Raw genomic sequence first — 14341 nt, 5'->3', positions numbered from 1 at the left:
TCCATAGTGATATAAATTCTATATAATAAAAGCTTAATATGCTAAGTGCCCAGTCATCTGTTCAACAAATCAAAGCATAATATGCTGACTAGAGGCCTGGTGCACGAAATTCATGTGTGTGTGTGGGGGGAGGCCTCCAACCCAGCCTGCAACACCAGCATCCCACCATCTTTGTGATGGAGTGATGGTTAATTTGCATATTACCCTTTTATTAGCTAGGATATGCTAAGGCCCTTTAACTGCTCGCTATGACGTGCACTGATCACTAGGAGGCAGACGCTCCAACCAGTATGTTAGTTTGCTGCTGTGGTTAGACTGATTGGGACTGAGCGAGATGGGCCAGACACGCCCCGGAGCCTTCCCATAGTCCCTCCCTGGCTGGCCAACCTCCCACATCCCTCGCCAGACCCCAACATGCACCAGTGGGGTCCCTTGGCCTAGCCTGTGCCCCCTTGCAATCTGGGATCCCCTCGGTGGATGTCAGAGTGCTGGTTTCGGCCCGATCACGCAGGCCAGGCTGAGGGACCCCACTGGTGCATAAATTTGTAGTAATTGAATAAATAAATAAGAGAGGGGGAAGAGTTGACTCTCCAATGTCTAAAAATTCCAAATATTGGATGTAGAACCTAAGTCCCTATCCCTTAAATATGGACTGTGCATCATGACTTCCTCCCACAGACTTATAAAATGGAAAAAGGAGGGAACCAGCCTGACATTGGGGAACTCTGGCAAACACTGTCTCAACCTTGTGAATAAGGTCAACATCAAGACACCTTTCTTCTGATGTGATAAAAATGACATGTTACCTCTGATCTTCCTCCCAAATCCCATAAAAACCACCCATCATGAGGAAAACAAAAAATCAGCTAAATTCCAATTGAGAAACATTTCAAATTACCATAAAACTTCTTATCAAGAGTCTGAGTACAAGACGGTGGAACAGCCCTAACCGGTTTGGCTCAGTGAATAGAGTGACCTCCTGTGAAAAGTCCCAGGTTCAATTCCGGTCAAGGGCATGTACGTTGGTGGCGGGCACATCCCCAGTAGGGGGGTGCAGGAGGCAGCTAATAGATGTTTTTCTCTCATCAATGTTTCCTACTCTCTATCCCTCTCCCTTCCTTTCTGTAAAAAAATCAATTATATATATATATATATATATATATATTTTTTTTTAGACAGTGGAACAAATTTTTGAGAGTGCTACAGTGGGGGGAAAACTTAGAAGCTGTAATTCTCTACCCAACCAAAACCTCAATGTAAATGTAAGCATAAAATAGATACAATTTGTTTTAAATTTTGCCATATAGGACCTAAATAAAAAATAAAGAGAGAAAGAAAGAAAGAAAAGATAGAAATCATGATTCTAGATATGTGAAAACCAAGTAATGCTTACAAGAAATTTTAAAACTGGCCGGCAAGCATGGCTCAGTGGTTGAGCATCAACCTATGAGCCAGTTTGGGCATATGCCTGGGTGCAAGAGGCAGCCAATCATTGATTCTCTCTCATCATTAATGTTTCTATTGCTCTCTCCCTCTCCTTTCCTCTCTGAAATCAATAAAAATATTTAAAAAGAAAATGTAAAAATCAGTTCAAATTAAATACAAAAAATACCAGTATTTCCTTATGGAGGTGTTTAAAACTGCTATCTTCCTATATTTTACTAAATGAATGAATGATGAAAAAAAAAAAAAAAAAAAAAAAAAGTCCAGAGAGAAAATACATGTATACACATCACATTAAAAACCACAATTGTAAAAACAACAAAAAAAACACAACATAATTATGTTTTTAGGAAAAACGAATCAGTATTCTGCCTTCCTCACTAGTACCAAAATGAATCATGAAAATTCCCATTTCTATGTGCAATTTGCATACTTCCCTCCAATAGGAAGAAATAACCAAGAGATGAAATCAGTTTTCTCCACTAGGTACAGTGCCACCACACTTTTATTTAGAATTAAGGTGTGTTAAATGTAATTTAATTCACATTTGTACTATGGTTAGTGCTCATAGGTGACACCATGGCTGATAGCAGATCTGGAGTAAACCTGATCTATTTAAATCTCGTCACTTTCCATTTATGGCTGTGTATAATATACTTAATCCTTGCTAAACCTTAATATTTTCATGTGTAAAATGAAGACTACTTACTGACTGGGTTATTTCAGGAATTAAATGAAGTACTTAGCATCATGCCTAGGACACATTTTGAAGAGTCAATGAAAGCTCTTATTTTGATCCAATCTCTGCCCTGAAAAAGCTCATCACAGGGATAATTATTTCTACAGTTAGTTATCAAGCAAGAGCTGTTACCATGAAGAGTATGAGAACACATAAAACGGCTCAATTTGAGAGTCCTATCCCAAACTGAGCCATCTTAAGACTTAGCTGCATCTCAGTTTTCAAATGACCCGAGAAAAAAACACTGGGTTGTAATTAACATCCAAAGACTTGATCTAGTACCATGGGTCTCTTAGAATTGGAAAATCTAAAAGGGGGCCATTTATTATTTAGACTATGTTTTAAGTAACTAAGAAAAACAGATTAATACTTTTGATGTAACATTATTGTCTTCACTAGATTGAAATGTCTCAGTAGTGAAATAATACCAATCACTTCCTTTTATATGTATGGAGCAAATGTTTGATGATTCTCTCTACATTTTCTCTGCTTCGAGAATATTAACTCATTTCAACCTGGCCACTGTTTCTCAGTGGTTGGAGTGTCAGCCGAGCACCAAAGGGTGGCAGGTTAGAATCCCACTCATGGGCACATGCCTGGATTGCAGATTCCATCCCTGGCCTTGGTCAGGACATGTGCAGAAGGCAAGCAATCACTTGTCTTTTTCACATCAATGTTTCTCTCTCTCTTTCTCTATCCTCCCATTCCTCTCTTTCTCCCACTCTCTAAAAACCAATGGAAAAAAATATCGAGTGAGGATTAATAGAATATTAACTCATTTCTAGGGGGGGGGGGGACTATAGGAAAAATTCTAAGCTTAATTCAAGTGTATTACAGTTATTTTACTTGATCACTTACCTCTAAATCCCTCAAAGCCAAGGATTACCCTAAATTTCAAATACATGATTAAAAACTTAAATAAATGCCCTGGCCAGTATGGTTCAGTTGATTGGGCATCATCCCATGCACCAAAAAGGTTGAGGGTTCGATTACTACCCTATTTCCCCGAAAATAAGGCAGTGTCTTATATTAATATTTTCTCCCAAAGTTGCGCTAGGTCTTATTTTCAGGGGATGTCTTATCTTTCCATGCGCTAAGTCTTATTTTCGGGGAAACACGGTAGTCAGGGTACATGCCTGGATTACAGGCTAAATCCCCGGAAGTAGTGCAGGAAGCAGCCAATAGATGCTCCACTCTCACACCGATGTTTCTCTCCTGTCCTCTCTTTCTACAAATCAATAAAAATGTTTTTTTTAATTTTAATACACAATATTCCTTAAGAAATGGGGGAGATGATACAAAGAAAAGACTCCCAGAAGAGAAGAAAGGGAAACTGTGTGTCTGGGAGTAAGTCTTAACTCCAGTGCTCAATGAGATGGTACCCTTAAAACCCTTTCTAACTTACTGTCAAAGAGTTACAGTGGGTGCACTGATTTCCCACCACTGCTATTGACCCCAAGTTTTATGAAAATTTCAAAAAACTTAAACCCAAACATGAGCACTGCCCAAAAATAGATGTGCTCATACTGATGAGTGAACTAACACAGAAAATAAAGCCCCAAATACACAGACGGCTAATAGGGCCTTGGTGCCAGAGGCTCCGCCACTCTCCGGAGGGCAATCACAGGCACTTCGGAGCACGCGCCCCGCCTGCCTTCTCGTTTACATTGAACAGCAGCCCTCAGCTCAAGCCAGACAACTGCATCCAAACACAGCCAAGGACGTCTGGGAAGAAACCCCAAAACAGGACTGGAGGCTGACCCCGAAAGGAGGGAAAGAGGAGGGAGAGAAAGGAAGAAAGATGAGACAAGAAAAGGGAGGAGAAAAGGGAAGGGCGGAGGAGAACGAGACGCAGGTTCACCCTGAGTGAACTGAACAAACACTCCACACCATTGTACAACCCATTAACTTGGGCCACTGTGGCAGCTGCCCATTGCTCCAGACTGTCCTTTCACGCCCAGCTCCTGACGCACATGCATGCTCCAGTGAGCTACTCCTCAAGGGAGGAGCCTGTGGGGCGATGGACTCTACATAAACCGTACAGATCTTCATTCCAGTATTTGGCCAACCAAGGTCTACCGGACAGTTGAGAAAAATCAAAAAGGAAGAAAGAGAAAGACCAGGATGAAGAAAACAGATGAATTGATCCTAAGGAGAACAAACAGGAATAGACCACAGCAAACCAAACATCTCAATTACCATGCTAAAAGCTTCCTTTACAACCAACAGCAAAACGGGCCACTATGAGCAATGAAAAGACCAGAGAATTAGTAGGAGATCTTGGAAATTAAACACATAATTGGTAAAATTTTCATCAGAAGGATTGATTGGGCATGACTGAAGATAAAATAGGGGAAAACCTCCAAATAGATAGGAGGACAGAGAGAAAAGATGAAAGAAAACATACAAGGTCGATGGCTTCACCAGGCCGTTTACACACTAAGTTCCATAGGAGGAGCAGAGACGATGTGAAGTGATAAAGGGGAAAAAGGCAACATTTGATTGGGATCAAGATTTGAGATTGAAGATGAAATTTAAAATACACCAATACAACCCCGGCTGGTGTGGCTTGGTTTGGTGGTGTCCTGTGCACCAAAAGGTTGCCATTTTGATTCCCTGTCGGGGCACATACTGGAGTTGCAGGCTCGATCGTGCAGTAGGCAGCCAAACAATGTTTTCCCTCTCACATAGATGTTTCTCTCTCCCTTTCCCTTCCTCTCTAAAAATCAATTGTTAAAAAATATATTTTTTTAAAACTCTGATGGGAAGGCATTTTGTACCAAGAATTCTCAACCTAGACAAACTATGAGTCAAGTATGATGGCAAACTGAAGATCACTCCTCTGAAGCACTAAAAAAATTCCAAGGGAAAATTTTTTTTTAATGTTTTTAACTGAATGAAAAAAAAATGAGTGGCCTTAACAGGGGAAGGCAGAGAAACCCCAGCGTGACTGCAGTCACAGGTACAGAAGACAATTAATCCACATTAGAGCAGACAGCAGAGAAGTCAAGAACGTCCTCAAAAATAAAAATATCCATTTCTAATATTGCAAAATTAAAAATTAAAAAATGTGCAAGATACAGGCTTTTAGTAATATTAAGAAAAGATACAGTAATTAGAACTTGCAAGAAAAAACTATAGCAAACTAAATTGTGGCATAATTATCGACAGATTATAGGATGACAGATTTAAGAAAGCAGAATGTCACTTGATCTTTCACATTCTTCAAGTAGAACAACTTTTAAGCACCACAGGGTTTATTATTATAAACGCAATCACACTACTTGGTTCTGCAATGGACGTATCACTCCTAGTAGTAATTCCATTTATTGGTGTTTTCTTAAAATTTTAAATAGCTATAAAAAAATCCAAAACAATGTTTAAGGGAGATAAAAGGGACAGAGGCAAAAGATACTATAGAAATAAATAAAAACAATGAAAAACCATCAGCACAATTACAACTGTAATAACAAATGCAGAAGGCAGAGGAACTGTTGGCAGTGTAGGTGCATGAAATTCCTCAACTTTCCTGACAGGAATAAAGGGATACTGTCAGACAGACACACTAAGGAATACATTCTTTTGAAGCCCAATGATAATCACAGCAATAAGTCTTCAAAATTATTTTCAAAGATTACCTCCAGAGAATGGTAAAATTTGGCAGGATTTTGCATTTCAAGTTCCATTGCTCTATGGCAGTGTTTCCCAACCTTCTCTCATGATGAGAATCACCTGGTGGAGTTGTTAAAACACAGATTCCTGAATCCCAACTAAGAAGTGCTAAACTAGAATTTTTGGGAACATATAGGTAAAATTGTATACTTAACTAGTGCTCTAAGACAGATTTTATATACAGAGCACTAAGTTAGGTATGCAATTTTACCTATATGTTCCCAAAAATTCTAGTTTAGCACTTCTTAGTTGGGATTCAGGAATCTGTGTTTTAACAACTCCAGGTGATTCTCATCATGAGAGAAGGTTGGGAAACACTGCTTTATGGTATTGAAGGAAACATTTTAGCGGAAGCCGGTTTGGCTCAGTGGTAGAGTGTCGGTCTGTGGACTGAAAGGTCCCAGGTTCGATTCTGGTCAAGGGCATGTACATTGCTTGTGGGCACATCCCCGGTGGGGGGTGTGCAAGAGGCAGCTAATCGACGTTTCTAGCTCTCTCTCTCCCTTCCTCCTCTCCGTGAAATATCAACAAAATATATTTAAAAAAACAAAACATTTTACCATGGTAGAAATTTCCTAAAATGTTAAATTCTATGTTGCCTCTAGTTTCTGACTAAACCACAACATTCTTTTTTTTATTTTTTTTTATTGATTTTTTACAGAGAGGAAGAGAGAGGGATAGAAAGCTAGAAATATTGATGAGAGAGAAACATCGACCAGCTGCCTCCTGCACACCCCCTACCGGGGATGTGCCCGCAACCAAGGTACATGCCCTTGACCGGAATCGAACCCGGGACCCTTCAGTCCGAAGGCCTATGCTCTATCCACAGAGCCAAACCGGTTTCAGCTAAACCACAACCTTCTTAAACGTTATCATTAATGACTCTAGACGTGAGGATAACTCAGAAGTATCTCCCAAAAGTTTAAATGTTTATCCTCTTTGGTCCACGAAGTTTACTGTTAGGAGACTAACCAAAAGGTAACGAGTGGTAACAACTATAAAGGTACAAGGAAGTTTAGCACACAACTGTGTCTTAGCAAAAGCCTCTTGCAAATCCTAAATTCCATCACTGAGTATGGCTAAGTATGTCATTGCAGATATGCGCTATAAAGTGGTAAAGCAGTAACCTAGAGAACTGGGGTAGTAATGAGATGGAAAGATGACCATAATACACTGTGTCATGACAGACTAGCAGAAGAATATATGTAGTAAAATCCCATTTTGTGTAGTTTTCTAAAAACCCTTTTGTATATGCGTAAGAATAGTGAAAATATACATACCAAACTATTAATAGAATTGTGATGACCTCTGGATGTAAGACTAAAAGGTGAGAGGACACTGACTTTTTACTTCTAAATGTTTGAACTTCTTAAAAATATAAACTTTGTAAGTTACAAAAATTCTTGAGAAAACATCATCTACATTAGTCCTGCCCACTGCTTTCCTTACCTTCCCACCCTCCCTCTTCCACCTTCCGTGCAGCACCCAGTGAAAACATGTAGATCCAGAGCTGGTAATTTTCTCCAAATCTCATGTCCATGTAACTCGGAATATACTTGACGCCCTCATGACTGTCAAAAATGCATCTCAATGTTGCATGTGGTCTGCGGCCTGGTCGTTAGGGGCGGTGCTGCCAGGGAGGCCAAGGTGTGCGTGAAACCCCTCCCCCCCTTTAGGTCATTAACTGATATGTGGTCAGTCTGGCTTTTATTCACCATCTGTCATCTTCTTGGTGACAAGACAAGGTGTAGAAAGAGCAAAGCACTTCCCCTTTAACTAGTGGGAACTCTGCTGAAAAGGTGTGCACTGATCGCAGGCTGTCTCAGGGTGGAATTCGAAAGGACACATTTGTGTATGTGTAGTTGGAGTTTACACATTTCTTTGCCAGTCACCCACACTTAAGTCACTAAATTATGTCCTCAGCGTTTCTCGAGTGAGAACGCTGGTTAGCCAGTCTCTGCGGCAACACTGCAGGCTGTGCCCGCGGGAGCAGCGGGATGTCCGGGTTCTGTTCCTGGTCTTTAACTCTCATCTTCAGCCACCACGCTCAACACAAACCAAAGTCATGTGGCAGAGAAAGGCTTCTCAACCTGAACTGTGCTTCAAGAAAGGCTGTTCTTTCCCTACCCATTTTCAGGAAAGGCAACAATAAAAGGAGACATCGAAGAATATAGAAAAAAATGAAAGGAATTAAGAAAAATAGAACAGCCAAAACCGGTTTGGCTCAGTGGATAGAGCGTCGATCTGTGGACTGAAAGATCCCGGGTTCGATTCCGGTCAAGGGCATGTACCTTGGTTGCGGGCACATCCCCAGTGAGGGGTGTGCAAGAGGCAGCTGATTGATGATTCTCTCATCGATGTTTCTAACTCTCTATCCCTCTCTTCCTCTCTGTAAAAAAATCAAAAAATATATATAAAAAAGCCAAAGCTGGTTTGGCTCAGTGATAGAGCGTTGGCCTGCTGACTGAAGGGTCCCAGGTTCGATTCCAGTCAAGGGCACATACAATGGTTGTGGGCACATCCCCGGTAGGGGGTGTGCAGGAGGCAGCTGGTCGATGTTTCTCTCTCATCGATGTTTCTGGCTCTCTATCTCTCTCCCTTCCTCTCTGTAAAAAATCAATAAAATATATTTTAAAAAATAAAAAGAAAGAAAAATAGAACAAATGAGGACTTACAATGTGACCACAGTGCTAGTTATATAAATACTAGAAGCCCGGTGCACAAAACTTGTGCACTGTGAGGAGAGATACGGGAGGTCCCTCAGCCCGGCCTGAGACCCTTGCCGGGAGTGGGCTAAGCCAGCAGTCAGACATTGCTCTCGCAGTCCAGGACCCCTTGCTCGCTGCTCTTTAGCACTATTACAAAGGCGGGAAAAGCTCCCGCCACCATGAGCCCTGCATTGAGCACCTGCCCCCTGGTGGTCAGTGCATATCATAGTGCCCCATTGCTCTGGTCATTCCGCTATAATGGTCACTTAGGCTTCTATTATATAGATCTCTTAACAATTACGTATTTAATTTTGTTCTAATGTAAAATGTCTATTAAAATGTCCAAATCAACAATCCAAACCCAAACATGAATCATATCTTTGGTCATTATATTTTTCAAGATTTTGTAAACCTAGTAAAAGTAGCAATGGAAAGAATATTATGGCCCAGCTGGTTTGGCTCAGTGGATAAAGTGTTGGCCCAAGGAATGAGGGGGTCATAGGTTCAATTCCACTCAAATGTTCCTCAGTTGCAGGCTTGATCCCTGGCTCCAACAGGGCAGGTGAGGGTAGCAACCAATTGATGCTTACATCAATGTTTCTCTCTTTGTCTTTCTCCCTCCTTTCCAATCCTATATAATAAAAGGCTAATATGCAAATTGTCCACTTGAATAGGAGTTTGACCAAGGGGCGGGGCTGGCTGGCCAACTGCTCCCAGCCCCTTCCCTTGGCCAGCCCCACTCATGATCAGCCCCCCCACACCCTAATGGGGGGAAGGGGCACCAGCCCACCAACCACTTTCAGCCCCACCACCCAGCCAACCCAGCCCAACATGCCCGATCCGGACTGGCTAGTCTAACCCCACCATGCATGAATTTGTGCACCAAGCCTCTAGCCCCTATAGAAAAATCAATGGATAGATATCCTCAGGTGAGGATTAACAACAAAAGGAATATTCTGCTCTAAATTAAGAGAATACTTCAGTATATCTTATACACATCATATATGAATTTACCTAACTAGAACTCAAAAAAAGACCAGCTAGTGGTTCTCAGGAAAGATTCAAATATATTATCTGTTCAAAAACCAAAGCAGCAAGCACCCAAACACAGGAAAAGAACAGAACATTGGGAACAGTGCATGGGGAATGGTGTGAGTGAAATACTGCCCTAAAGTAATACTGTGGTTCTGACATGACAGTGGGAGTGAAGAAGTATGAGGACCTATGTAAAGTTTAAAAATAAGTCATAGTTCCATTTTAATGTTAATGATTTAAATGTGGCTTATAATACAATTAATTCTGTTCTTAGGTTTATTGTAAACCTAAGAATGACTACCTAAGAGTCACTATTGGGAACAGGATAGTTACAATATATAGCTACCACATCTCAACTCCTGATTTAGCAAACAAGTTCCTCTAAGTCACATGTGTCAAACACAAGGCCCGCGGGCCAAATCAGTCCCGCCAGGCCTTGCAATGTGGCCCGCACTGCGCTGTCATCACTGCACTCCGCTGCGTTTCCATCACAATGACAGTTTATGACTGTTCAGTAAACCATTCGGCCCGCGATTTAGGCTGGATTTTAGATTTTGGCCCCTTCTCTGATTGAGTTCGACACCCCTACTCTAAGTAAACACTTTATAACACCTTTCGGGTCAATCCACCTCCTCTTAATCAAATTAACTTCAATACGATACTTCCTCTAGCCCCGCCACGCTTTCCAGCCTGTTTCCTTGCACAGGAAGCCAGACTTAAGCAACAAATGTGGACTCACACTGCAGCTTCAGTACAGCCTGCTGTGTACTTCTGGGACCTTCATAACAACTCTGCGAGGTGGGTATCATTAGCCCCATAGTACAGAGGAGGGAACACAAACAAGACCGGCTGGCCTGCCCCGTGGCAAAGCTGAGATTCAAAGCCAGACCAGCTCACTCTCAGAGGAGTGGTGTGTAAAGTAGCCCAGAGGGAAAACAAAGGCTGTCCCAGATAGAAACTATGACTGTACCTAGAATTTTGGAGCAGCTGGAGAAGAGGTTCAATAATATTACTAACTTCTTCATTGTCACTTAACATCATAAACAGAAATTACACTACATTCTGTTATCATTAATATTTAAAGATAACAGCCCAGCCGGTGTGGCTCAGTGGCTGAGCATCGACCTATGAACCAGGAGGTCACAGTTCGATTCCTGGTCAGAGCACGCACCCAGGTTGCAAGCTCAATCCCCAGTAGGGGGAATGCAGGAGGCAGCTGATCAATTATTCTCTCTACTCACTGATGTTTCTATCACTCTCTCCCCCTTCTCTCTGAAATAAAAATATAATTAAAAAAAAATTTAAAGGTAATAAAAAACATAATTTACCTTATCCTTTTCATAGAAAAAAAAATGACGTTACAGACACACACTCATTGACTCTGAAAAGACATAGTAAACTGGTATAATTCTACTTAAGTCCTTGTGAGTGGAGGTTATAAAGACATAAATGAAAATCTAGTGGTTGTAGTAAATAATAATAAGAGTGAATTTTGTGGGGATTATATAAGTGGGCTGCTGCCTATACAGATTGTTTCAAAATATGAAACCTCAATCCAGGCACTTTAACCAAGAGAATATACCACAAACGTAGGCACCTAAATTATATGATGATACATTCTGACATCGACACATAATTTAGTCACAGTAAAAACGATTACATAGTAAGTTCCCTACCAACCTTGAAAACTGGGGTAACTTTGGAACATCTTTCCCATGCAAAAACATGTACTATGCTTAGTAAGTAACATTTAAATGATAGGGTGTTTAAAATCTTGCCCTTACCGGTTTGGCTCAGTGGACAGTGTGTCAGATGTGGACTCAAGGATCCCAGGTTCGATTCAGGTCAAGGGCATGTACCTTGGTTGCAGGCACATACCCAGTGTTGCAGGAGGCAGCTAATCAATGTTTCTCTCTCATCGATGTTTCTAACTCTAACCCTCTCCCTTCCTCTCTGTAAAAAATCATTTTTAAAATCAAATATAAACACATTTTTCTGGGTGAAATAGTATTTTTTTTAATCCTCACCTGAGGATATTTTTTTAATTGATTTTATTTATTTATTTTTTTTAGAGAGAGAGAGAGAAGAGGGGGGAAAGACAAAGAGATAGAAACATCAATGTGAGAGACACACATCGACTGGTTCCTCCTGCACCCGCCTGACTAAGGCCAGGGCTGGAGCCTGCAACCAAGGTACATGCCCTTGACCAGAATCAAAACTGGTCCCTTCAGTCTACGGGCCAATACTGTGGGCTGAGCCAAACAACCAGGACTATGTGAAATGGTCACTAGAGAAAAGCCTTAATCTGAAAACTTATCATCGTTAGTTTAGTATAAATCAACAATATTCCAATGCTATTGCTGCTCCAACGAAAGCACCAAGATGTACAGTTATACAATCTATAACCTTTCTTAAAGGTTTTCAAGGTTTGCCCAGCTGGCATGCTTCCGTGGTTGAGGACCAACCTATGAACAGGAGGTCACGGTTCAATTCCCAGTAGGGACACATGCAGTTTGTGGGCTTGATCTCTATTAGCAGGTATGCAAGAGGCAGCTGATAAGTGTTTCTCATATTTTAGGGGGAAAAGGCATCAAGATTCTCAAAAACACTCAAAACTACCACGAAGATATGAAAATTTCAATGAAAAACCATGGTTACATTTATTTATATATGAAAGCTCTACAGAACTGGCAGTGCCAACGTGAAGACACTGTTTGCCTATAAAGTGTCTTATCTAGTGGACTAAACATTTTGAACCCTCTTTTCATGAGACACCACACAAAAGTGCTCTGGACTTTTCTAAGTATTCATAGTAAGTCTTAGCTACAAGCTTAACTTTTCTGGTTTAAAAATTTACTCAGGCCAAAACCGGTTTGGCTCAATGGATAGAGCGTCGGCTTGGGGACTGAAGGGTTCCGGGTTCGATTCTGGTCAAGGGCATGTACCTTGGTTTCGGGCATATCCTCAGTAGGGGGTGTGCAAGAGGCAGCTGATCAATGACTCTCTCTCATCGATGTTTCTAACTCTATCTCTCTCCCTTCCTCTCTGTAAAAAATCAATAAAATATATTTAAAAAATAAATAAATAAATAAAATAAAAAACTTACTCAGTTTTTACCAAATAATCAAAAGAATTATTACTCAGTATTAAGGAAAATATCCACAATTTATTACTCAAGGTGAAGATACAATCGAAGAAGCCTATCTTGTATTGATAGTTTATTGGGAAACAAATTTTGTTCTGAAGACCACTATATATTTTTTAATATATTTATATTGATTTCAGCCAGGAAGGGAAAGGGAGAGATAGAAACATCAATGAGAGGCATTGACCAGCTGCCTCTTTTATGCCCCATGTTAGGGATCAAGCCTGCATGTGCTCTGACCAGGAATCAAACTGTGACCTCCTGGGTTCATAGGTCAATGCCCAACCATTGAGCCACAACAGCAAAGGATCTTTCTGAAAATTGCTGCCTACGTTATTAATCATCATAATTTGTCACTCTCAAAATACTGGAATCTTTCTATACACGTGTCTGGGTACTGTCATCAACACTGCTAAAACTGAATATGACGGCAGCAACAACCAGCTCTGCCATCCCAGGAAAGCCACAGACTTCATCCAACAAATTTGTATTACCGGTATGTGCAATATTCAGAACACGTGCCGATAGGACAATGAAAGCCAAGTATAAACATCTAAAACAATTCATGTAAAACTCGTACTACTGTACCATGTGAAATATTTTAGGACCTGCCTAATCCCTTTAAATAATGTACTTCAGAAGTAAATATTAAACCTTTTTCCCTTTCATAATATACTCAGATAATTATTTACATAGGAGGACCTACCATAACAGTTTGTTTTTTTTTAAGGAGAGAATTGGGAAAAGACCCTTAAATCGATTTTCCTCAAAATAAGGAAACCCAGACAGAGAAGACAGGTGTCCCTATGTAACAAGTCGACATTTTAGCTGGATGATTAAATGAGATGTGCTTGAAGTGCTTTTAATATTGAAACATACTATGTCACTAAAAGTAGTTTAAAAATATTTTAAAATATCAGAGACTTTTGAAACCCTCAGACTCTGTAAACATGTTTTCACACAGTTCAGAAGCACACTGCTAAATCACAAAATCTTTATAGAGGGGTTGATCTCATTAAACACAGTCAAATGCAATCAGGAAGGAATACACAGGGACTTCTCAATAGTAGTAATAAGCACCAGCTGGTTTGGCTCAGTGGCTAGAGAGCATAGGCCTGCAGAATGAAAGGTGCTGGGTTCAATTCCAGGTTGTGGATTCAATCCCTACCCAGTAGGGGGATGTGGGAGGCAGCCAATCAATGATTCTCATCTGTCTTTCTCTCCCTCTCCCTTCCTCTCTGAAATCAATAAAAATATATCTTTTTTAAAAAGCACTAATAAAGGAGATATTTGTGGATGAGCTTTCCCATGCTGCCAGCAGGACTGGAATCAACACTCATATATGATTCAACCCTGTCAATGCTTAATTGGCTCAAGTAGTGACAGCAGTCCAGTCCCACTGATTGTCCAGGTACATATTCTGGAGACCAGGAAGGGATGAGAGACACCTCTGGGGAGGACCAGGTACGCAGCAGTGCCCACAGGAGGCTGCACAAACAGCAGTGGGGGAAGCCCAGAGGACTTTCTGACCTGGCTGGGAGTAGTATGCCCCAGGACCTGGAGTCAACCTGGGAACCATTCACTCAAGAACTGCCCATT

The 14341-nt window shown here is 40.9% G+C and overlaps 1 protein-coding gene across 7 annotated transcripts in view; it reads right to left on the bottom strand.

The window, feature by feature from the left end:
- Nucleotides 1-14341, bottom strand: part of WDR33 (WD repeat domain 33) — a 110409-nt gene that overhangs the window by 34098 nt on the left and 61970 nt on the right. The window lies entirely within an intron of this gene.

Source organism: Pipistrellus kuhlii, unplaced genomic scaffold (assembly GCF_014108245.1).
Source record: "Pipistrellus kuhlii isolate mPipKuh1 unplaced genomic scaffold, mPipKuh1.p scaffold_m20_p_66, whole genome shotgun sequence".
Taxonomy (NCBI): Eukaryota; Metazoa; Chordata; class Mammalia; order Chiroptera; family Vespertilionidae; genus Pipistrellus; species Pipistrellus kuhlii.
Note: the sequence above shows the minus strand (reverse complement) of the source record. Positions and strands in the feature narration are given on the sequence as shown.